Source organism: Arachis ipaensis, chromosome B03 (genome assembly GCF_000816755.2).
Source record: "Arachis ipaensis cultivar K30076 chromosome B03, Araip1.1, whole genome shotgun sequence".
Taxonomy (NCBI): domain Eukaryota; kingdom Viridiplantae; phylum Streptophyta; class Magnoliopsida; order Fabales; family Fabaceae; genus Arachis; species Arachis ipaensis.
In genome coordinates, this window is record NC_029787.2 from 110,061,364 (window position 1) to 110,088,422 (window position 27,059).

Below are 27,059 nucleotides of genomic sequence, written 5' to 3' on the forward strand. Positions count from 1 at the left end.
ATCCAGATCAGCGCCAATTATCTTATCTTTTCTTTTCTAATCCTAATTTCTTCTATCTTTTCTTCTTTCTTCTTTCTTTCTTACTTACTTCTTCTTTATCCCTTTAACCTCTCATCCCTCTTCACTTACATTCTATTTTACTTAATTTATTTGCATACTTTCATTCATTGTATTTTAATTTTGTGCATATTTTTATTTTCTTTTCTAGATTTATTATTTTTCCATTGATGTTAAATTTTCTTCTTCAACTGTTACATCTTTTCTTGAATTATTCTGGTGCTTCATGACTTGTTTTACTCTGACTGGCTATTATTCTTCATAAGTCAATGCTACTCCTTCATGATACTTATATTATCTTGCATTGACGTGAACTTACACTATCTTGCATTACCCACACTCTCTCCCCCATTGTTGCAACTTTTGCACTATTGATATGCCATTTGCTTCTATTATTTTCTCACTTGCATGTTGTAGCTACCATGTAATTGAGACCCTCATTATTTGGCATTAACCCACCCAGACTTTATTTATTTTCTTATCTTTATTTCTGGGTTACTTTTCTTCTTTTCCTCTTCTTTCACGCTGGCCACCGAGGAAGGGAAACAGAAGACGTTTACATGGAGAGACAGACAAGTCCATCTGCACATTCTCTGAAAGAAAAGCGTCAGTTGGAGCAACCCGTCCACCTACACATCTCTGCATGCACCGAGGACGGTGCAATCTTTAAGTGTGGGGAGGTCGATACCGATCTCCATAGGTTAGTTATTTTCTTCCCAACACTAATATTTTACTTTATTTGTTTGTTCATTGTTGCATTTGCATGTTTGATTGCATATTTGATTGATTTTATGCATATTTTACCACCACTTGGTTAAAGTAATATTTTATTTTTCAAAGAAACTTTTTATAGTATTCCACTAATTTGAATTAAAATTTTTGATAAACTTGTTTGAAGAAATATTATACTGTAACATGGTTTAGAGCTCGAACACACAAAACCAGTAATATTTTGAGCCTAATTGATTGGTTGCATTTTATCAACCAATTATCAACCAATATTTTATTTTTTTTTGGTGTGTGTTGTTTTCTCTAAAATTGTGATCTTTGTCTTGCTTAATTCTATATTTCCATTGTTTGATGTATGCATGCACTTATATGATTGAGGCCTTTGTTTCACTGAGCTTACATACCCATATGGCCTTACCCTTTCATTATCCTTTGCAAACATATGTTGAGCCTATTATACCCCTTTGTTCTTTACTTTAGCACATCATTAACTCTAAGCGAAAAACAATAATGTGCTTAATTTGAATTCTTGGTTAGCTTAGACTAGTGAGAGTGCTCATGAATTAAGTGTGGGAAAAAGTGGGTTTAAAAATGTTTGGTTTAAGAATTGGGTGTTGTGTATTCTTGAGAAAATATGAACAAGAATGTTAAGAACACGTTTATACATTCAATAATTTAATCATATGCATTGAAAAAGAAAAGAAAAAAAATTGAAAAAAAATTTTATTAAGAAAAGAAAAGTAGAAAAAAAGAGAAAAAGAAAAGAAAAAGAGCAAATAAGTAAAAGGGGACAAAATGCCCCAAAGTAAATGGTGAAAGCAATGCATATGTACTGTACTCGAAATTAGGATGCATGAGTATGTGGAAAACATGGCTAATGGATAGTTAGATGTGGTATTGTGATTACATGGATTGTATAAGTTAGGTGGAAAGTTTAAGTTAATTAAGGATTCAGATTTCAGTCCACTTGGCCAAATACAATCCTACCTTGACCCTAACCCCATTACAACCCTCAAAAGACCTCTTGATATGTGTATCTGTGCATCAAATTAATGTTGATTGTTAGATGAAGAGCAAGCCTTAGAAAGCAAGGTTAGTAGAGAATTGAGAGAGTCAAACCTTAAACACCTGAGCGATTAGAGTGTATACACTTCCAGTGAGAGTTTGATGCTCGATTCCTTGTTCCCGGCTTTCATGAGCTATTTTCTTCTTGCAAGTCTATTTGAACTTCATTTTTATGATTCAAATTAGTGAAATCTAGATCATGTATGTTCTTAAAAGATTTGTTTACTTTTAACCAAGTAGGTAAAAGCATTTTGCATGTAGTTGCATTCATATAGATAGGTTGTATTTCATACATTCTACCATTCCTCTTCACTCCTTTATAGCTTCTCTTGAGCTAAGCATGAGGACATGCTAATGTTTAAGTGTGGAGAGGTTGATAAACCCCTATTTTATGGTTTATCTTGTGCTCAATTGAGTGGATTTTATCAATCTTTCATACACTTATTCATATAAATTGCATGGTTTTACATTTTCCTTCCTAATCTTGTGCTATAATTGAAAACATGTTTCTTTGGTCTTAAATTTCCTATGTTTAATCCTCTCTTATTACCAATCGATGCTGTGATATGTGCGTTAAGTGATTTCAGGGTTTACAGGGCAAGAATGGCTTAGAGGATGAAAAGGAAGCATGCAAAAGTGGAAGGAATACAAGAAGTTGAAGAAATTGCTAAGCTGTCAGCCTGACCTCTTCGCACTCAAACGGTCATAACTTGAGCTACAGAGGTCCAAATGATGCGGTTCCAGTTGCGTTAGAAAGCTAACGTCTGGGGCTTCGAAATGATATATAATTTTACTATAGTGGCCGTACATATAGACGACACGAATGCGTGCTCGACGCGGATGCGTCACAGTGACGAAAATCAGCGTGACAGAATTCGCAATCAGCGATTTCTGGACTGTTTCTGGCCTAGTGTTCGGCCCAGAAAATATAAATTAGAGGCTATAAAGTGAGAGAATGCATCTATTAATTCATACAACATATATTCATATTCACATATTATTAGGTTTTAGATGTAGTTTAGAGAGAGAGAGAGAGGCTCTCTCCTTTCTCTTAGGATTTAGGATTTAGATTTTTAGGATTAGGATTCCTCTCAGTTTATGGTTATTTCTCAATTTCAGGTTCAATGTTCCTTTAATTTTATGTTCTCTTCTACTTTTAGATACTCTAATGGTTTTACTTGTTAATTACTTATGTTGCCAAATTGGCTTATGAACTTTTCATGTTAAGATTTGAATATTCTATTTAATATAATTTGAGGTATTTCAGATTTATGCTTGCTTTCTTCCATTTATGATGTTAATACTTTCTTCTATTTTAGAGTAGGCCTCAACTTGACTTTGGGGTTGATTAATAATTGGAGACCCTTGAGTTGGGAGACTCAAGAGTTAATTTGTGATTGGTTCTCTGGTCACTGACGTTAATCCAAACACAAGAGTGAGGATTAGGACTTGTGAATAGAAGTTGGCTCCCAACTTGACTTTCCTTCATTTAGTAAAGGATAACTAAGTAGAGACAACAACCTATTACTATTAATCTTGAGAAACCCAACAAGGATAGAACTTCCAATTAATCTTTTCCGGGTCAAGGCTTTTATTTTAATTACATAAAACCCTTTTGTTTATTTTCATTGCTTTAATTTATAATTATTTATTTTTCCATTCTTCAACTCTAAAAATTCTCAGAAAAACCCATAACCAACAATAACACACCTTCCTGCAATTCCTTGAGAGACGACCCGAGGTTTAAATACTTCGGTTATAAATTTTATTGGGTTTTGTTACTTGTGACAACCAAAGTTTTTGTACGAAAGGATTCTCTGTTGGTTTAGAAACTATATCTACAACGCGATTATTTTTATAAAATTCTTTACTGGAAAGAATATAATCGTCAGCCCTCCTAGAATTTATGGTTTGTGCTCTAGAACCACACATTACCCCGATCAATTCCATCAAATTCAAGAGGAGCATGCCCTTGTCGTGGCCAATGTGAATTATAACAACCGTCTGCCCTATCCTTCTCAAGGCCAAAACAACTACTCTCATGGTAGTAATCAAAATCAAGGGTGGAGGGATAATGCACAAGGGAGCAATCAAAACCAAAGATGGAATAACTCTTCTTCTCATTACAACAACAACCAATCTTCATCTCAATACCACCATAACAACAACAACCACCAAGCCAACCAAAATCACCACAACCAAAACCAAAACAACTACACCAAATACCAAGCACCACACCATAGACAACAATCTAACCAATCCTCTTCATCTTCCACCAATCAATTTGATGAGCTTAAAGCCACTATGGAGAAACGGGACGAGAGCTACAAGGCTCAATTCGATACCATGGACGCTCAATTGGCCAATCTTACCGACATGATTTCGAAGATGTTCATGTCCTCTCCCAACAACACCAACCAACCCTCAAGCTCTTCTAGCCTTCCTTCCCAACCCCAACCAAACCCCAAAGGGCGGTCTCAATGCCATCACTCTATGGTCAGGGACTACATTGGAGGAGATACCTCCTAGGGTCATGGAAGACATTCATGAGGAAGAAGTGGTTGTTGAAGCTCCACATGAAGAAGAGGAGGTAGACAAAAGGAATGAGGAAGAAGGAGTAAGCCTTAAGGAACCCAAGAGGGAAGCTATAGTAGATGAGTCCATTCCTATCCCATTCCCTTCATTGGTGAAGAAAGCAAAGAAGACTCTGGAATTTGATTTGAACATGCTTCAAGTGTTCAAGAAAGTTGAGGTAACCATACCACTTCTTGATGCTATCCAACAAATTTCGAAGTATGCAAAATTTCTGAAAGACTTGTGTACACACAAGGATAGGATAGGAGAGTTAGAGATATTATCCTTGGGAAGTTTGATTTCTTCCTTGATGGAGCCTATTCCAAAGAAATATGGTGACCCTGGACCTTGTTTGGTGTCTTGTTGTATTGGCGGGTGCACTTTTCATGACTGTATGTGTGATCTAGGAGCTTGCGTAAGCATCATGCCACTTTCTATTTTTGTGCGGTTGAATTTAGCTCCATTAAAGAAGTCGGCGGCGAAGTTTGCCTTAGCCGATAAGAGTGTGATCACTGTGATGAGAATAGCAGAAGATGTACTTGTGGCAATCAAGGACTTGGTCTTTCCGGTTGACTTTTACATCCTTGAAATGCCTCCAACAGAAAATAGAAGCTCATCCTCCGTTATACTTGGTAGACCCTTCCTTAAGACCTCTAAATTCAAGTTAGATGCCTTCACCGGCACATATTCCTTTGAGGTTGGAGACAAGACTATCAAGTTCAATTTGAAAGAAGCCATGAAGCATCCTCCCGAAGAGCATTCCATTCTCCGATGTGATGTAATCGATGAAGTGGTAGCGGAAGTGCGAAAAGAAGACTACAACAAGTTATGCTACCCTATTGTTGAAGAGATGGATGACCAAGAGGATGAACAAGAGAAAGTTGTTGAAAGTGAACTCCGTGAGTTGGATGAAAAGGAACTTCAGCTTGAGGCAAAGAGTGAATTGAAGCCTCTTCCATCTCATTTGAAGTATGCTTTCTTAGAGGACAACCAAAAGTTTTCGGTCATTATTGCTAGTGAGCTTTCTAGTGAAGAAGAGGAAAAGCTCCTAGATGTTCTAAGAAAGTACAAGAAGACAATTGGGTGGAGCCTAGCCGATATTGTGGGGATTGACCCCCGCAAGTGCATGCATCGTATATTTCTCCAAGAGGGAGCTAGGCCGGTTAGGCAACCGCAAAGGAGGCTCAACCCGACCATCCTTGATGTGGTAAAGAAGGAGGTCACTAGGCTACTTGATGCAGGTATCATATACCCAATTTCTGACAGTGAGTGGGTGAGCCCGGTCCAGGTTGTTCCCAAGAAATCGGGCATCACTACGGTTAAAAAGGATGATGGTGAAGTGGTCACCAAGAGAGTACAAAATGCATGGTGAGTGTGCATTGATTATAGAAGATTGAACACTGCTACAAGAAAGGATCACTACCCTTTGCCTTTTATCGATCAGATGTTGGACCGTTTGGCGGGTAAATCCCATTATTGCTTTCTTGATGGATTCACTGGTTACTTCCAGATTCAGATTGCTCTTGAAGATCAGGAAAAGACCACATTCACTTGCCCTTTTGGCACCTTTGCCTACAAAAGGATGCCATTTGGACTATGTAATGCACCTGCTACTTTTCAGCGGTGTATGACCAGTGTCTTTTCTGATCTAATAGAGAATTGTCTGGAAGTCTTTATGAATGACTTCAGTGTTTATGGAACTTCATTTGATTGTTGCTTGGAGAACTTGGCCAAGGTCTTAGCTAGATGTGTTGACACTAACCTTGTCTTGAATTTTGAAAAATGTCACTTTATGGTAAGACAAGGCATAGTGTTAGGACATGTGGTATCTAGTGAAGGCATTTCTGTAGACCCGGCCAAGGTCGATGTTATTACCACTTTACTTCACCCCTCATCTGTGAGGGAGGTCCGCTCGTTTTTGGGACATGCAGGATTCTATAGGCGTTTTATCAAAGATTTAAGCAAAATTGCTTTGCCATTGTCGCGCCTACTCCAAAAGGATATGGACTTTGAGTTTGACAGTGCATGTGTGAAAGCGTTTGAAGAGTTAAGGAGAGTTCTCACCACAGCACCGATTGTGCGAGGCCCCAACTGGACGTTGCCATTCGAGATAATGTTCGATGCGTCAAACCATGCTGTAGGTGCCGTGCTTGCACAGCGCGATGGTAAACTCCCTTATGTCATTGCTTACTCTTCTAAAACACTGGATGCAGCACAATCCAACTATACCACTACAGAAAAGGAACTCCTAGCCATTGTTCATGCTTTAGATAAATTCAGATCTTATTTTCTAGGGTCTAAGATAGTGGTATACACGGATCATGCAGCTTGAAAGTACTTATTGACAAAGAATGAGTCAAAACCTAGACTCATACGTTGGATCTTGCTTTTGCAAGAATTCAACATTGAGATTAGGGACCAGAGTGGGTCTCAAAACTTAGTTGCGGATCATTTAAGCCACCTTGAGAATTTAAAATTTGACCCATTTCCGATTAATGACTCATTCCCATTGGATAGTTTGCATGCTGTGTCGGATAGCTTTCCTTGGTTTACCCCCAATGGCGAACTACTTGGTTGCGAAAATCTTCCCTCCCAACTTTTCTAAAAACCAAAGGGACAAGTTGAGGAGTGATTCCAAATACTACATTTGGGATGACCCTCACTTGTGGAAGAGGGGAGTGGACCAAGTAATCTAAAGATGTGTGCCGGAATCTGAAATTCAACCTATTCTTGAAGCTTGCCATTCGTCCAGAAATGGTGGCCACTTTGGCCCACAAAGGACAGCTAAAAAGGTGTTGGATTGTGGATTCTGGTGGCCAACCTTATTCAAGGATGCTAACCGGTTCTGTGTGTCTTGCCATCAGTGTCAGAAGTCGGGAAACACGTCCCAAAGGGATAAGATGCCTCAGCAACCTATGTTGTTCTGTGAGATATTTGATGTATGGGGCATTGACATTATGGGACCAATTTCCAACTCAAGTGGGTATTATATATTCTGTTAGCGTTTGACTACATGTCAAAGTGGGTAAAAGCAATACTTACCCGCCTTGATGACACCAATACCGTCATTTCCTTCATTAGAAATCACATTGTATGCCGTTATGGGTCGCCGCGAGCAATCGTGAGCGACCAAGGATCCCACTTTTGTAACAGGAAAGTAGAGGCACTGCTCAAGCGCTATGGGGTATTGCATAAGGTTGCCACTGCTTATCACCCACAGACCAACGGGTAAGCGGAAGTGTCCAACCGGGAGATTAAGAGAATCTTGGAGAAAGTGGTCAATCCACAAAGGAAGGATTGGAGCTTCCGGTTAGGAGATGCACTATGGGCGTATAGGACGGCCTACAAGACTCTGTTAGGGATGAGTCCCTTCCGGATCGTCTATGGTAAGGCATTCCACCTTCCGGTGAAAATTGAGCATAAAGCCTATTGGGCGGTAAAGCAGTGCAACATGGATTTAACCAAGGAGGGAGTGGCCAGGAAATTACAGCTAGAGGAGCTCGAGTGTTTGAGGAGCGAAGCGTATGAGAATGCCCGGATTTACAAGGAAAAGACTAAAGCATTTCATGATCATCACATCCGGAAGAAGGATTTTCAAGAAGGTGATGAGGTTCTCCTCTACAACTCGAGGCTTAGATTCATGCCTGGCAAGCTCCGTTCTAGATGGAAAGGACCCTTCAAGGTGAAGGAGATAAAGCCCTATGGAGTAGTGGAATTGTTTGATCCTAAAAGTGAAGTAACTTTCAAGGTGAATGGACATAGAGTGAAGAAGTACCACGGCTACAAGCTCCCAAAGGAGCTAGAGGTGTTCCTACTAACGAATGCACCTAGAGGAGGAGAAGCTTAAGCGACTGAGCGTCCAACTTAAGGACGTTAAAGAAAAGTGCTTGGTGGGAGGCACCCCACCGTGGTAAGATCTTCCTTGTGTATACCGTCTTGTTTTTAGCTTTAGATTCTTGTGAATTTTGTGACTTCTTGATGTTGTTGATTGCTTAGGAATGCTAGTTTTATTGTTCTTGTTGGATAACTAGGATATTTAGATAGATTTCATCATTTTCATCATTTTGAATTGTTGAAGTAAAGAGAATGCTATGCTTTGAATAAGTGCATGAATTTGAGTGTGTTCTCTTGACTAGTAGCTTAAACACCTGTCAAAAATGTGTTAGAATAGCTTGGTGCATTTCTTACTCCTGGGCCAAACACCCGAGAGTCATGCCCACCTTGTGCCCATTTCGTGCCAGGCACCCACGCACCAGCGTGCATGCCACCTGCGCGCCCCTTGCAACTTGGCCATCGATGCGCAAGCGCACTGTACGCGCTCACGCCGATGGTGTAATATGAACTCCCTGGTACAAAAACCAGAGAGTTGTGCCATACTTGTGCCTAGTCTGTGCCCACACCGACGCGCCCGCGCACTGCGCGCGTCCGCGCGTCTGTGCTGTATGGCAACTCTGGTACAAGAAAACCGAGAGTTAGGCCTAATTTGTACCAATTCTGTGCTAGGGGCCCAACTGTATTCACGCGTATGCGCCAATGACGTGTACGCGTCCCTCGCTCCACCTTCACCGGCGCGCTAGCGCACCGTGCGCGCGCGCGTCGTTTGCGCGAACTGGTTTTAAAGCTGTGCGCCCTGCTTCTATCCTTCTCTCACCTTCTTTCTTGTTTCTTTCTTCTTCTTTCTCCATCACTTCTCTTCTCTTCTTCTTCTTCTTCCCTACTTCACCACCGTCTCCGGCTACTTACCGGCGACCACCACCACTTCCGGTGGCCCTACATCTCTTCTATCTCTTTCTCATTTTCACAACAAGAAAATTCTACCTTGATTCTTTTACACTTCTCAAGGTTTTACTTCTCCTATATCTCTTCTCTTACTTTCTTTGCATATCCTCCTTTTCTAGTTAGATGTTTCTTGTTAATTCACTTATTTTCTCGTTTAGTTTCATGCTTATACTACTTACTTGTTTGTTTACTTTTTCCTTCTTCTTGCTTTTTCATGGATGTTGAATTTGAGTTTTCATTTGCTTTAATAGATCTTTTTCATTGTTTTTCATTATCTTTGTCAATAAGTGATGTTGTGTGATGATTGATATTTCATTTTGAGCTTCTAATTGGTTGAGTATCTCATAATTGCTCATTGCTTGATAATTGCACGCCAAGTGTTCGAGGAAATGCACATATGCCATTTTGGTTTATTCTAGTCATATATCTTCAATTTGGTGCTTCCTCCTCATTCACTTGCTCTCTTCTAAGTGCATTTAGTCAACTTTGCTTATTAATTGCTAATTAGATACTCATTGAACATGACTTGCTCTTTGTTATGGATGCTTGAGATTATTCTTCTCATGCCATATTGCATGCTTCACTCCCTCTTGCATCCCATGCCAAGTGTTGTGACCCATGTCTCTATGATTACTTTGTTGCAATATTTCTTTTGGGCACTATCTTTCGCTTGCATGTTTTTGTTGAGATGATTCTTTGGGTTTAATGCTTTCCTTTTTCCCTTCCTTTTTCAGGATAGCCACCAAGAAAGGCAAGGAGAAATCTTCAAGGAAACCGGCCGCAAAAAGGGCACCCCAAAGGTCAAACTCTAAGGCGCACTCTTCATTAGGAGCCAAACCCCTATCTAAGAAGGCGAAGTCACCCGCTCCTATTGATGAAAACGAGAAGAGCAAACCGACAAAGGATTCTTCAAGGTTCTCCAATCGCTTCTGTGAACTTGTGTTCCCCGCCATGGTTGAGAGAAACTATCATGCTGAGCATCTACTCGCCCCGCCGGACAAGGTTGCTCCTTGTATTCTACCCCGCATTGAACGGCGAGGATGGGAGTTTCTTCTGAGAAAACCGCAAGAGGTCAACCTCTCATGGGTGGTAGAATTCTACACTAACTACCATCTTCTCTCTCTTCAAGTGGTATACGTGCGCCGGAAGTAAGTCTCAGTTTCAGAAGAGGCTATTCAGCAAGTGCTTAATGTCTTACCAGTACCAAGTGACATGGATGGCTACCAAGAGGTCTTACATCAGTGAGAAGCATTTGGGTTTGATTGGGACTCGATCCTCCGAGTCATTGCTGAACTAGAGACATTTTGGACCCATGGTCGACTCCGGATGAGGCCCAAGTGCATTGACGCACGTTTCCTCACTTTAGAAGCTAGAGCTTGGGCCCAGATCCTATCCCACTATGTGCTACCTAGCACCCACAAGTCGTCCTTCACGGCGGATCTCGCTTTGCTTGTTTGGTGTGTTCTCACAGCAAGACCGGTGAACATTCCGCCTCTTGTTAAGCAAGCGATGGGTCAAGTCCACGCCCGTGGTAATTTGCCATTTCCAGCTTTGGTATCTGATTTAGTTGCTGCTGCGGGTGTTCCTTGGGAAGACATGGATACGAAGGCTATAATTCCAGCTAAGGGCGATGTGGTCCCAAGCGGAAAATACTTACATCTTCCCATGAACAACCCAAGCCTTGATATAGTCCTTCCATCTACTATTCCTTCCACCTCATCGTCACAACCACGGCAAAGATCCACCCATCAAAGGATAGAAGATCTACATTGGAAGATTGATAGATATGAGCGGCGCAATCAACGCCGATACACTTACATCAAGAAGCTTCTGCGTTGTGTTACCCCTAGCATGGAGGAACTCGAAATATTCACATCCACCTCAAACCCAAGTGATGAGAGCTCTGATGAAGGGGATAGTGAAGGTTCCGGTCCCGACCATCCCTTGTGCATTGTTGGTAGCACGGAGGACCGTGCTAAATTCTAAGTGTGGGGAGGTCATTCGACCGATCTCCATGGGTAACAATCTCTTCCTTTCAATACCCATGGATTTATCTTTTGCTTAGTAGTTAGTACATTGCATGTGTAGTTAGTCTTACTTGTAAATACTCCTTGCATGATAGTTAGTCTCTATAGAGTTACTTGGTCAAAATAATGACTTCTTCCCCAAGAAACTGTAATTTCGGGGTACCCTACCAATTTTGAAAAAAAAAAATTTGCGGTAAATTTGCTTCGAGAATGTATTTTGGAACATAGTGATTGAGCTAAGAACACAAGCATGAGTTTTGAGCCTATTGTGTGGTTACATCTTCTAACCACTATTTCCCATTCTTGTGTGCATTATTTTCTCTTTATGACTGTAATCCTTGCTTTGTCTGATTCTATATGTCCATTACTTTGTATATGAATGCATTTACATGATTGAGGCCATCATTTCAATAGTCACTTCTCCCAAACGGCCTTAACCCTTTTATCTACCATTGCTAACCAATTTTGAGCCCATGATAAATCCTCTTTGTTCTTAAATGGAGCACATCAACAACCCTAAGCGAAAAATAATGAATGTCACTGGATTTAGATCCTTGATTAGCTTAGGTAAGTGGTGGTGTGTATCGTTCAAATGGGAGGGTGTACTTGGGAACTCGGGTAGATGTAAAGCGGTGTATTTGTAATTGTAATTGAAAATTCTAGGATTTGGAAACATACTCATGTATTGAATGATTGAACCATATGCATTGAAACTTTTGTACATGAAACCCCAAGAAAAAGGGGACCAAAAAATTTTTTTTNNNNCCCAAGACAAAGTAATAATAACAATGCATATGGGATGTGAATTGAAGAGAATGCATGGGTATGCAAAAAGTGAAACCCATGGGTAGCTAGGTATTGTATTATAGTTGTATAGGTTGTTCTATGTGTCTAGTGGGATCTTAGGTTAATCAAGGATTCAAATTTTAAGCTCACTTGACCATATACATCTTTACCTTTACCTAGCCCCGTTACAACCCATGAATAAGACCTCATGATACTTGTAAGCATGCATTAAGTAATTGTTGAATGTTAGATGAAAGACAAACCTTGGAAAGCATGATTAGGAGAGGATTGAGTGATGAACCCTATACACTCGAGCGAATAGAGCGGATACACTTCTGGTGAGGGTTCGATGCTCAACTCCTTATTCCCGGCTTTCACAAGCGTTCATCTAGCAAGTTATATGACTCCATAGTAATGTTCAATTTGGTAGGATTTATGAACCACATATCACTTTCACCCCGTATGCTCATATGTGTTCTTGGAGGATAGATTTACCCTTGACCAAGTAGGTAGATGATTTTACATTAGTTGCATGCATTCGTTTAGGAAATTTGCATTTCATAAACCCTTTCTTACCATGATCTTTGGTCTTTTTATTTTAAGCATGAGGACATGCTTGGTCTAAGTGTGAGGAGATTTGATAAAACTCAATTTTGTGGTTTATATTGTGTAGAATTTGGGGTTTTTGTCAATATTTTTCACACTTATTCACAAGAAATGCATGGTTTTGTGTTCTCTTCCTAATATTGCTCCATGATGAAAAACATGCTTCTTTTGCCCTAAAATTGCTATATTTTGATCCTCTTTTATTACCATTCGATGCCGTGATGTGTTTGTTGAGTGATTTCAGAATTTATAGGGCAAGAATGGCCTAGAAGAAAGAAAGAAAGCATGCACAAGAGGAAGGACCATGAAGATTTGGATTTTGGGAATTTCAGCATGGACGCGCGCGCACCTCACACGCACGCGTGGATGAGGACAGCTGGAAGCGGCACGCAAAGATGGACACATCCGCGCAGATTAGGAAAATCCACACCGGCGCGCACGCATACATGGCGCGCGTGCGTGGATCACAAAATCAATCGGCGCGCACGCACGCATGGCGTGCACGCGCGACAAGCTTCACGTGACCTCATTAAAGGAAATCGTGCCTGGTGATTTTTGAGGCTCAAGAGGCCCCAAATTCAAGCTGATTCTTCATGGAAAAGACCTAAGGATGCTAGGGGAAAAAGGGGGGATCAATCATTTTACACTTAGGCAAAACTTTTAGCTAGTTTTTAGTTCTTGTTCTTCTAGAGAGAGAAACCCTTGTTCCTCTCTAGATCTAGCTTTAATTTGATCTTCTCTTGTTGAATTATGAATTGGATCTTGTTAATTACTAGTTTTAATTGCTTAATTTGAATTTCCTAGTATAATTTTGTTTAGATCTTGTGTTAGTTTATGATTTCTAGTCAATTGTCATTTTATACCCATTTTATGAATCTTGTGAATCTTGAATTGCTAATGTTACATTGATGATTTCCATGATTAATTGTGTTGTTTGAGTGATTATATGTTGATAATTGTTAGTGGGTACTTGTTAGTTCCAATTTAATTGCAATTTGAATAGGTCTTTTATTAATTCTTACCACGTGTTTGATGAAATATTTTCTTTGATTATGGAGTAGTTCTCTTTACTCTTGGCCTAGGTTAAGGAAATTGGGTAAACTTGAGTCATTGGGTCTAATAGATTTGATGATTTGGGAACCCTTAGTGGTCAATTTGATAGCCATTGACACTAGCCTACTACTAAGTTAATTAGTAGTTAGGTTGGACCTTATGGGTTGATGTTGACTAAACCATTTAACATACTTCAAGTATAGAAGTAGACTTAATGATTTTGGTTCCTCATAATTGTCAAGATATGGTTATTAGACGAGGATAGTGACCCCAATTTCCGTGTCTAGCCAAGAGTTGCTTTTATTATTCATATTTGAAAACCCAAAATTCCTAATTGCTTTGCCTTAGCTATAGTATTTGTTTAGCTTTAGAATAGACTTATACTGGATGCTATTTTATTAGTTTAGAATTGCTCACATTTTGCTTTAGTTATTTGAATTAGTTTCTTACACTTCAAGATTACTTGCTTGTTAAGATTCCTAGTTTAATTTCTTGCTCATGACTTGCAACCCCGGAATTCTAACCAATGTTGATGCACATGTTTGTCCATTTCTTGTGAGATGACCCGAGGTTTGAATACTTCGGTTACTTTATTGGGGTTGAACTTGTGACAACCAATTCCTTCTAAATTTGATTCGCGGATTATTTGTCGGTTGAGGACTATACTTGCAACGCGAAAAATCTTGTGAAATTCCTTATCGACGGTGTCCGTGCTCATCAGAGGCTTTTCTTCCCATGTTCTATATTTCTGCTATTATTACTGTTATTGTCACTCTATGCTGTTATGTTACTTGAGTTCGAAGCTTGAAGCTTGGCTGATATTGTCTAATCTATGTCCTTGTTGGAGAGAAGAGGATTGAGATATGTTGAGGGTGATTCATAATTAATATGAGTAACTGGAACTCATCAGAGAATAACTTATTGGTGTTCATGCTACCATGTTGCTGAAATGCACTTGGCTTTCTTGGAACATTTGATGTAAATAGTGATATCCATGTTTCAAAATAAAGTAGCGTTCTTTATTTATGTGTAGAGACATTTTTAGTGGTTATTGGCTTTTTTTCTATATTTGCTTCCACTTGATGTTATTAGTAAGTTGTTTCAAAAAATTTATCTTTAAATTAAACAAAAAAATTAGCGTTTTCTAAAAGGATTTTTTTTTGAAATTTGTATTGAAAATAGTGGCGGTTTTATAACCGCCGCAAACAGTCATAAGTAAAAAAAACGTAATAACATTGCGGCGGTTTGCAACCGCCAGTAAAAATGGACTAAATCCTAATACTTGTATATTGCGGCGGTTTAAACCCGCCGCTAAACTAATTGCCGTAAATTACTGATTCTGTGGCGGTTATACCAGCGGTTGCTAGAAACCGCCGTAAAACCTAATTGCGGCGCCCATAACCAGGGCGGTCCAGTAAGCCGCCGGCCTTTGATTTTGCTGCGGTTTAAACCGCCGCTATTTGGGAAATAAACCGCCGCTAAGCAGCGCCTCTGTTGTAGTGGCGCTTAGAACTGGTTTATGTTTTTGGTCAGGTATGAACACTATCAATATTATCAACGAAGAAAAAAAACCAGTTGTGTCAACAATCATAATGAATCTCACGCATACTTTTGTCCTTAATATCATTTTTTGTTCATTTAGTGTTGTGTCTAAATAGTTTTAAGAAATTTCAACCCAATTGAATCTCCTTATACAATTTTAGCCATATATTTATGGAGTTTAATTTTGATACACTATCAGTATAAAATATTTTACACAGCCATACAATTACATCTATTCTTTTGAATGATCATTCACGCGGTCAATATAAAAGATAGTTATTTTTATTGATATAACGTTATGTAATTGAATCTCCTTATACAATTTTAGCCATATATTTATGGAATTTAATTTTGATGCACTAACAGTGCATCAATATTAAATTCTATAATTATGAATTAAAAATAAATTGAGTGTATAAATAAAAATAATAACTTGATTTTAATGCACTAACAATATAAAATATTTTACAAAGATGTCTAATTATATTTATTTTTTAAATAATTATTTACGCAATTAATGTAAAAGATAATAATTTTTCAAATATTGCATTTTATAATTATATATATGTATAAAGCTGTTTTAGACTAGTATCAAAATTAAAAACTAAAAAGAACTAACACATGGATCACCTAGAAGTCCAACTATTTCTGATAAAGCTCACAAGTTTTGGGGGAAATAAAGCTATCTGGTGAACACAAGTTAATTCTTGGACAAACTCCACATGGAATTGAAGCCATGACACCAATTTTTCCTTCACTATTATTAACACCTCCTTTACTTTTGCACCTATAACAAACTCTACCAACAGGAATTTCACATAATCCCCATAACCAGTGCTCTTCATGTAATATCCTAATTTTTAGTATCTCATGACCATGCTAAAACTTCAGGCGTTACTTACCTCTAAACCTTTTTATTTTATACTATATTTGTTTAATATCGAGTCTTTGTGAATACGAATCGAAACTTTAAATAAGAAAACGAGAAGTTTACTCTTAATCACTTAATCACAAAGATATATATATATATATATACACATAGACTTATCTCAGGATTCTCAAATACAAGTTCTATCCCTCTGAAATTTCCAGAACAATAAATGACGAGGGAAGAAATAAAAATCTAAGATTAAACCAAAATCTAGAAAATACAAAATACATATATAAAATTCTGTGGACCGGTCGTAGCTCCTTGTCAAGGATTTCCTGAACCTGTCGCTGAAACAAATGATCTGTAGGGGGGTGAGAACGTCATCCTCGCATGTTCTCAGTAGGAAAAGTGAATACCATAAAAATACAGAATGAAATACAAATAGCTAACTCATATCACAAAATATAGTTTCCTTTGTTAAACTCTTAAAATCTTTCCTAAGTCTTACCTAAAGCTATTTAAAGCTCTTTCTTTAAATCACCTTACTTAAATAAAGTCACAGTCACGTTATCAATTCGTCATCCTTAAACAACATTCCTTAATTACCGCGATATCTAAGTAAGCCATCATCACAAATAATATACTTAACCCAAACCACAAACATCAGCCCCCACAACATTATTAAGTCCATAACACAAGTAAAATGTCCAATCAAGCATACAAGCAAGTCACCAAGACAATAGCACAAGCACAAATAAACAAAGTAAACAACCACAATCAAATGCAAATGCGCAAATAATATGATGCATGCCTATCCCTAACGCAGGCCATGAGCTCATGCATCGGTTGTCTACCCGCAACCCGATGTTACTCAGAATGAACCCCGAATATGGTTCTTTTACTGTGTCAGTTAGACACCTTGGCATCACGGTTACCCATGTCAGTTAGGCCTCATCATAATAGCATTTCAATGTGCATCACAGTAAGAAACAGTGCTATCAGTTAGGCAAACATTCCCGCATTAGCAATCTCAGGCTATCAGTTAGGCGGGCACTTTCGCATTAGTAGTTTAGCACAAGACCCGTTTAACATATAATTCTCAATTATTTATTTCATTATTTACTTCCCTTTTCTTTTCCTCTAAGTATCCTTTTCATTCTTTAATTCCCACTTTTTTTCCTTTCCATTATGCCTCCACTTCACCTTACAGCTAAGCATACCTCTGCATCACCAAGAAGCTTTAAACGTGTCCTAGAGATAACCTACACACCTTTGTTTAACTAAGCTCTTACATTCTGCCAAATTTAGACATATCCTTTGGGTCTAAATCAAATTTTACCAAGTTTGGATTAGAATTGAATCCAATAGCCAACTTAATAAAATCTGCTGCTGCACTAAAGAGAATTCAGAAAAAATACAACAAGCAGCTCTATTTTCGATAAATCTGTAATAAATTCAATCCTAATCCATTACTTCTAAATTTTGGTGAGGATACACTCAACACCCCTAAGTTTTAGAACAAACAAATTTCAGATTTATATCACCTCGTTTGGTTAATTAAATGTCAATTGGAAGTGCTGCCCTGTTTTTAGTAATTGGTTCTGAATTTTCTGCGAACAGCCCCGCTTCCAAGAGACATAACTAACTCTTCAAAATTGCTATGGATATAAAATTTGTACTCAATTGAAGTAGACTCATAGATCTTTAAAATCCCATTGTAAGAAATGCCAAATATGTCAAAACTTATTGTGGTTGGAAGTTGATATTGTAGAACCAGAAAACCAGAAAATTCTGCGGCAACCACCAAATTTCAAAAATTCTCATCTTCCAAATCACTTGGCCAAATTTCCTGATATTTTTATAGAAAACTTTTGACTTCTTGAAGTTTGACAAAAAAATAATTTGGATAAAAAATCATGTCTAGATTGCTCCCAGTTTTTATTTAAGTTGCTGTCAATTATGTAGAAAATTCTGTATTGAATAATTTAACAACCCTTCATACCAAATGCTATATTCAAGCCTAAAATTCCTCTAAAACCACAATTCCAACTTTCTTTTGACTAATCAAAGTTGTCAAAGTGTTTAGCACAACTCCAGGAGTTCAGACTCATCAATTCACCCTTTTCACAAGTGCACATATACTTAGTTGAACATGTACTTTTCTACACTATCATAAATAGAATTTCTTTCCATAGGAGCTCAACATCAATCATACACATAATAAATCATCAATCATCATCATTCAAGCACACAATAATTCACCAATCCACAATGAATCATCATTCATCACAATACAACCAGCAGCAACTATGACCATATCATCATCAACAATAGAATCACAATTTACAAATACATATATAACTCATCTAATCACCCAATTCTTTACAACACCATCAACCCTACCAAAACTCACTTTTAGCATACTCAAACATACTCACATTTACTAACAATTTCCAACTTCATCAATTCTCATTAATTGGGCATGCATAGCATTTATAAATAATTTGTAATTATTCAATAAGCTTTTTGGCATTCTTAATTTAAAAACTCTTAATTTCAAAATGAACCCCCTACCTTAGTTAGTCAAACTCCGAAATTAAACCCGACAAACCCTATTTTGTTTTGAATTCGCAGCAACGGCAACACACAGTGGCAGCAGCATCAATTGGAACAACAACAACGCTAATCGCCTCCGACAGCGGTAGTAACAGTAGTTACGATGCAGAACCGGGGTAGCAGCAGTAGCTTGTCTTCTCCAGCAGTGGCCATCAGAGCAGCGCCACAAGCTTGATAAACCACTATTTTATGGTTTATCTTGTGCTCAATTGAGTGGTTTTTATCAATTTTTTACTCACTTATTCATATAAATTGCATGGTTTTACATTTTCTTCCTAATTTTGTTCTATAATTGAAAACTTGCTTCCCAAGCCTCTAAATTACCAAATATTAATTCCCCTTTTATACCATTCAATGCATTGATATGTGTGTTAAGTGTTTTCAAAGTTTATAGGGCAAGAATGGCTTAAAGGATGGAAAGGAAGCATGCAAAAGTGGAAGGAATACAATAAACCGAAGGAATTGTTAAGCTGTCCAGCCTAACCTCTTCTCATTCAATCGAACATAACTTGAACTACAAAGGTCCAAATGAGGCGGTTCTAGTTGCATTGGAAAGCTAACATCTGGGACTTCGAAATGATATATAATTTGCCATAGTTGTCCTGAAGATAAGTGACGCACATGTGTGAATCCACGCGCACGCGTGGATCTACGCAAATCCAGCGACTTGTACGTTTCTGAATTCGCCCCAGCGATTTCTGGGCTGTTTCTGACCCAGTTTTAGGCCCAGAAAACACATATTTGAGGCTATAAAGTTGGAAAATCCATTCATTCATTCAGACAACTTTCATATTCATAATTTTATTATTTATTTAATTGCTTTCAATTTTATTTCCATTATCATGTCTCTTTTCTACTGCCTTCTCCCAACAACGAAGATGGTATGCATGTTGACAGAGTAGACTCCCAACTTGACTTGGGAGTTGATTAAAAGGAGACCCTTGAGTTGGAATGCTCAAGTGATTAGTTAAATTGGAAGTTGTTAGCTAATTCTCTATTTACTAACACTAATCCTTCCCAAGGGAGAGGATTAGGATTTGCGAATAAGAGTTAGCTCAATCACTTGACTTTCCTTTATTTAGTAAGGGTTAACTAAGTGAAAATAACAACCTTTTGATACTACGCTTGAGAAAATCCAACAAGGATAGAACTTCCAATTAATCATTCTCCTAGTCAAGGCTTTTTATTTTAATTACATAAAACTTCTTGTTAATTTTCATTGCTTTAATTTATAATTATTTATTTTTCCATTCCTCATTCCAAAATTTCTCAGAAAATTCATAACCAATAATAACTACACCTCCCTGCAATTCCTTGAAAGATGACCCGATGTTTAAATAATTCGGTTATTACTTTTTAGGGGTTTTGTTACTTGTGACAACCAAACTTTTGTACGAAAGGATTCTTTGCTGGTTTAGAAACTATACTTGCAACGAGAATTTATTTGTGAATTTCTTTACTAGCAGAAAATTCGTTCGTCAAAATGGCGTCGTTGCTGGAGAATTGCAAACGTGTGCCTTATTATTAGTTATTGTAAATATTTACTTTTTCGTTTCTTTGTTAGTGTTTCTAGTTTTAGGAGTTTATTTTTATTAATTTCTATTAGTTTTTATTTCTTTTGCTACTATGAATTCTCACCCCTCTGACTTTAAGTTTGATTCTAATGTTGTTGTAAGGAATGGAAGCTATAATGAGAACAGGCATCAAGGTTGGAAGAATCAAAGATGGGAGGAGCCACAAGGATTTGATCAACCCTCTTCGCAACAACCCCCTCCAATGAGCTATAACCAAAAACCATTCTGTGATGCATACTAAGACAATAGTTATGGTGGACCCTTTTGTGACAAACCACCACCACCTCCACCAAATTACTATGGTCAAGAGCCATTCCAGGGAGCGTACCAAGATGATGAATATAGTGGACCCCCTTGTAGTTACCAACAAGCCCCACCATATGCTTATGAACCACCTCCCCAACATACCTTTGAACCACCATACTCACAAGCCCCTTTACACCATTCACCTCCATATGACCCTAACCCATATCCACCATACCAACCGCCCTATGAACCATACATAGAGCCACCCCAATTTTAACCCAATTACTCCCAAGAATCACCACCTCCATATACACCATGTCCATATCCATCAATCCAAGAGCACTATGATCCTACTTATGATAGGCAAGCGCAACAAGAATCAAAGGATCGTCTCAAGGAAACAGTGGATCGATTCCATGCAACCCTTCATCAATTAGAGCAAGTGATAATTTGATTAGCTTCCCAACATTCGGACACTCAAGGAACTCCCACGGCTTCATGTGGAGAATCTACTAAAGAACGCAACATGAAGGAGAAGCTAGAAACTCCAGTGGACAGTGAGCAGCATGACTTTGTATTGGAACAATTAGAGGAAGCCGTAATCATTGAAGAGGAAGAAGTGGTCGAAGACTTAGGAGATGTGGAACGTCCATGGGAAAGCCCAGTCATAGAGCCCCCTTCTAAGGAGTTTGAATTTGATGTTGAGGAGGGTGTACAACCTCCAAGGCATATCATGGTTGAAGACTTTGAAGGGGATGATCAAGAGATGGATTCAATCATTGATGAATTCTTATCTATATTTTGAATCCTTCCCATTGGACTTGACATGGAGATTAAAGAAGAAGAAGCATAACCTCCCATGCCCTTGGTGAACAATGAAAAAGAGATCGAATTGGAAGAAAGCTACCAAGAGGAAGAGGTTGATATTGAAGAAGCTTGCAAAGAGGTGAAAGTTGTCAAAGAAGAGCCCAAGGGAATGGAGTTGGAGATCACCTTGCCAAGGTTGTTGGAGACCTCTCCCCCAAAGCCATCACCATCCATCCCTTCATTCAAGTGGATAAATCTCTCATCTAAGCTTAATTAGCCCACTTGAATATGCTTTGTTTGAGACGGATGGGCAACTTAGAGCTCTTTATGGCTATAAGAGTAAGAGGGAGATGGTCAGTGGTTGGCAACACAATCCTAGGTTCATTGCGGTAGGAAGCTCACGGCTGAATTATCATGGTTGGAAGAATACTAAATTGTATGGGTCTAGGAAACTATTTGGATGCCTCAGTGAGAATTCGGATTGCTTACCACCCGGTTGGAACAAAGATGGTCAACAAGAAGACGGGTGCAAAAGCAAGGTTTGGGACCCCGAAATCCAGTCTAGCAATCAACACTCTTGGGTCATTGTCACTTTCTTAATCTTGCTTGAAGGCTCTTTGCGCCTAGTTTGGGATCCCGGAGGCCATTGGAATTACAAACATTGGTGGGGATTTCTGGATGAGTTCAAGCACAAGCCACCATAACAAGGGGCTCACCGAATGTCCAACTTAAGGACTATAACTAAAAGTGCTAGGTGGGAGACAACCCACCATGGTATAATCGTTCTTTTTTATTCTTAATATTATTTTATTTTATTTTTACTAGTGTTCATTCATAATTTCTGCATATTCACCTGCATTCTGCATTTTGCATTCTGCATACACATAAAAAAAGGGGGCAAACCACGCGTACACGCAGGCCACGCGTGGGCGTCGATAGCAATCTCGCTCTCCCATCCAATGACGAACAGAAAGTTGTGATGGAATCGTGCGGCTGGTGTGCTCTGCGCACAATTCGACCCACGCGTATGCGTCTATGACGCGTGCGTCATCTGCCACAAGAGAAATCCACGCGTACGCGTCAAGCACGCGCACACGTGGATAGGGAAATCGGCGTAAATAGCATGTTGGACAGAAAGTTGTGCTGCCGCCACACTGGAACTGTGCTAGAGGCACAAGGTCATCCACGCGTACGCGTCTTGGACGCGTGCGTGTCCTTTTGCTTCCAAGACCACCCAAGCGTACGCGTCGCATGGCGAATACAGTTTTCATGCGCACGCATGCCTTGAGCGCGCACGTCACGTCCTGTTTTTCATTCCTTTCTCCTTTCTTCTCTCCTTTTCCCTTCTCTTCTTTATTGCATTTATTTATTTCATGTTACCTTAGTTATCTATGGTTTCTTCTCATGCATTTTTATGTTGGTGTTGGAATTTTAATTGGGTACTATTTTATTATCTTGAACCTGTGGATATCATAAGGATTGATTTGACAATTGACATTTAAGTTTGGCTCTCATATACATTTGGACTCATTCTTTTCATTCTTATTCTCACATTGCACTCCACATGTATTTGTGATTATCATTCACAATTGTCATCATAGCAAGTGCTCTTTAGTTTGGCACATTTATTACTTGATGCTTGAGTTATGCTTCTCATGCCTGTTACATGCATGTTTTTACCCTCCTGCATCTTATTATTCTGAATTGCCTACATGATCTTAATTGATGTCTTACCTACATGTTGTAGCTACCATGTATTTAAGCCATTATCTTTTCTGTGGCATTCATTATCACTTGGAATTTTCTCCCTTCCAATCTTAGTTATCTATATTTCACACTCTTCTTTTTTTTTCTTCTTCCTTAGGCATGGGTATCAAGAAAGGAAAAGAGAAGAACACTGACAAGACACCAGCAAGGAGAGGAACCAAGAGACCTCCAGCTAAGGTGCCTCCATCTACAAGCGTCAGTTGGAGCAACCCGTCCACTTGCACATCTTAGCATGCACCGAGGACAGTGCAATTTTTAAGTGTGGGGAGGTCGATACCGATCTCTATGGGTTAGTTATTTTCTTCTCAACACCAATATTTTACTTTATTTGTTAGTTTATTATTGCATTTGCATGTTTAATTGCATGTTTGTTTGATTTTATGCATTTAGTTACTACTTGGTTGAAGTAATATTTTCTTTTTCAAGAAATTTTTATAGTATTCCACTAATTTAAATTAAAATTTTGTGTTAAATTTGTTTGAAGACTGTAAATTGGAATATAAATTATAGCAAAGAACACACAACCTGTGAGATTTGAGCTTAATTATATGGTTACATTATTTAACCATAATATTTTATTCTTGTGTGTTTTCTTCTCTATGGCTGCAATATTTGCTTTGTTTCATTCTATATGTCCAATGTTTAGTGTAGTTACATGCTTGCATATGATTGAGGCCATTAATTGTTATTAGCTCACTTATCCCAAATAGCCTACCCTTTCAATTACCTTTGTTTGCCACCTTGAGCCTTTTTATCCCCATTTGTTCTATATGTTACCACATCACTAGCCTTAAGCAGAAAAATAGATAATTACCCCAAGTGAATCTTTGGTTAGCTTAAGTTAGAGATTGTGTATCAATTAAGTGTGGGGAACTGTGGGAACTTGAGTTGATGAAAGTGTGTTGTGTTTAGTGACAAAAGTATTGGGAATTTGGGTGCATACTCATATGAGACCAGAAAAAATTAAAAAACTCATGTGCATTGATATGTTATGTTTACTTTTATATTTTCAAAAAAAAAAAAGAGAAAAAAATATATAATATAAATAAATAAATAAGGGGATAAAATTACCCCAGTACTAAGTTTAATAAAAGATCAATGCACATGTGGTGAAATTAAAGAAAAGTTGATACATGAGTATGTGAAATATACAAAAATGAGAATTTTGGGTTGCTAGGCATAATTTTAGAGTGTGTGTGTGTGAGTAGGTGAGAGCTTAGGTTAATCAAATATTCAATTTATAGCTCTCTTAGCCATATATATATATATATATATATATATATATATCCTCACCTTTACCTTAGCCCCACTACAACCTTGAAAAGACCTCATGATGTTTGCATTAGTACATTAAATATTTGTTTATTGGTTAGATGAAGAATAAAGTTTAGAAAGCATGGTTAGAGAAGAGTAGAGTGATTCACCTTAGACACTTGAGAGATTAGAGTGCATATATACTACAAGTGAGGGTTCAATGCTTGATTCTATGTTCCCTGCTTTCATGAGCTATCTTCTTACAAGTTTACTTGTCTTTTATTGTATAATTTGAATTAGTGAAATTTGATTTATGTTTGTCTTGAAGAGCTTATTTACTTTTAACCACGTAGGTAGAAACATCTTAGCATGTAGTTGCATTCATATAGATAGGTTGCATTTCATACATTCTATCATTCCTCTTCACTCCTTTATAGCTTCTCTTGAACTTAGCATGAGGACATGCTAATGTTTAAGTGTGGGGAGATTAATAAACCACTATTTTATGATTTATCTTGTGCTCAATTGAGTGGTTTTTATCAACTCTTTACTCACTTATTCATATAAATTGCATGGTTTTACATTTTCCTTCCTAATTTTGTTGTATAATTGAAAACTTGCTTCCTAAGCCTTTAAATTACCAAACATTAATTTTCCTTTATACCATTCGATGCCTTGATACATGTGTTAAGTGTTTTTAAGGTTTATAGGGCAGGAATGGCTTAAAGGATGGAAAGGAAGCATGCAAAAGTGGAAGGAATACAAGAAACTGAAGGAATTGCAAAGCTGTCCAGCCTGACCTCTTCGCATTCAATTGAACATAACTTGAGCTACAGAGGTCCAAATGAGGCAGTTCTAGTTGCATTGGAAAGCTAACATTCGGGGCTTCAAAATGATATATAATTTGCCATAGTTGCCTTGAAGATAAGTGACGCGCACGTGTGGATCTGCGCAAATCCAGCGACTTGTACGTTTCTGAATTCGCCCCCAGCGATTTCTGGGCTGTTTTTGACCCAGTTTTAGGCCTAGAAAACACATATTAGAGGCTATAAAGTGGGAAAATTCATTCATTCATTCAGACAACGTTCATATTCATAATTTTAGGTTTTAGATATAGTTTCTAGAGAGAGAGAGAGGCTAGGCTCTCTCCTCTCTCTAGGTTTTAGGATTTAGGATTTCTTCTTCTTCTTCTCAATTCCATGTTCAATGTTCCTTTAAATTATTAATGCAAAGAGTACTTTTTTATTTAATTTTATTATTTATTTAATTGCTTTCAATTTTATTTCCATTATCATGTCTCTTTTCTACTCCCTTCTCCCAACAACGAAGATGGTATGCATGTTGATAGAGTAGACTCCCAACTTGACTTGGGAGTTGATTAAAAGGAGACCCTTGAGTTGGAATGCTCAAGTGATTAGTTAAATTGGAAGTTGTTAGCTAATTCTCTATTTACTAACACTAATCCTTCCCAAGGGAGAGGATTAAGATTTGCAAATAAGAGTTAGCTCAATCACTTGACTTTCCTTTATTTAGTAAGGGTTAACTAAGTGAAAATAACAACCTTTTGATACTACACTTGAGAAAATCTAACAAGGATAGAACTTCCAATTAATCATTCTCCCAGTCAAGGCTTTTTATTTTAATTACATAAAACTTCTTGTTAATTTTCATTGCTTTAATTTATAATTATTTATTTTTCCATTCCTCATTCCAAAATTTCTCAGAAAATTCATAACCAATAATAACTACACCTCCCTGCAATTCCTTGAGAGACGACCCAAGGTTTAAATACTTCGGTTATTACTTTTTAGGGGGTTTTGTTACTTGTGACAACCAAACTTTTGTACGAAAGGATTCTTTGCTGGTTTAGAAACTATACTTGCAACGAGAATTTATTTGTGAATTTCTTTACTAGCAGAAAATCCGTTCATTAAAGCTCTATTAGATTGAGAGAGATAGGGTTCAGTCATGGTGGAGTGAATCAATAATCAGAAACTGCGATACCCACAACAGCAGCAGCTCTAGTGGCGTCTCCTTTAACTCTTGACAACGACGATGATGGCAATAGCAGCGTGGTCTCCCTCTCCTCCGCGAGTTTCTCCTCCCCCTTTGTTCATGTTTGGACACATTTCTCTCCCCTCTTCGCATTTTGTTCGTCCCGTTAATAGCGGCAACTTCCAATCGACGACAACGTGGCGGCAGCGTTCCCAGGCCCTATCCCTCCCTCTTTCTCACACTCTGCTTCCTCTCTCAAGCTCTCCCTCCTCTATTTTCTTTTTCTATTTTGCGTGTTCTTGATGACCCAGAAGACGCAAGAAGGAATTATATATGGAAGAATGAGTGGTGAGGACTGAAGGAGCATGGCCGAGGGAGTGAGGGACGAGTGTCATTGGGAGTGAGTCATGGTGATGGTGAGGAGGAAAAGAACGCGTGTTCTTAGTGAGGCTGAGAGTATAATTAGTGAGTGTGTTGCTAGTTTTAGGGTTCAAAAAAATGCATACTAATAGTATAAAAATTTTACAAAATCTTTAGATTTAAAAATAATAATTTAGAATTTAATTATGATACCAAAAATTATTTTGGGGACAAAAAAAATTTAATTTATTCACATACTAATAAATTTAAACAATTATTTTTAAGAATTGTAATAATTAAATTAATAATACTTTTTATAAAATAAAAATTTAAAATTCAAACCATCCCTTG

General features: G+C 38.0%; 1 protein-coding gene across 1 annotated transcript in view; it reads left to right on the forward strand.

Moving 5' to 3' along the window:
- Nucleotides 1–19,650, forward strand: part of LOC107630890 — a 30,913-nt gene extending 11,263 nt beyond the window's left edge. Inside the window, exons 5-6 of the transcript XR_002359682.1 lie at nt 14,400–14,774; nt 19,640–19,650. The gene's annotated coding sequence lies outside the window, so the exon portion shown is untranslated. The remainder of the gene's footprint in view (nt 1–14,399; nt 14,775–19,639) is intronic.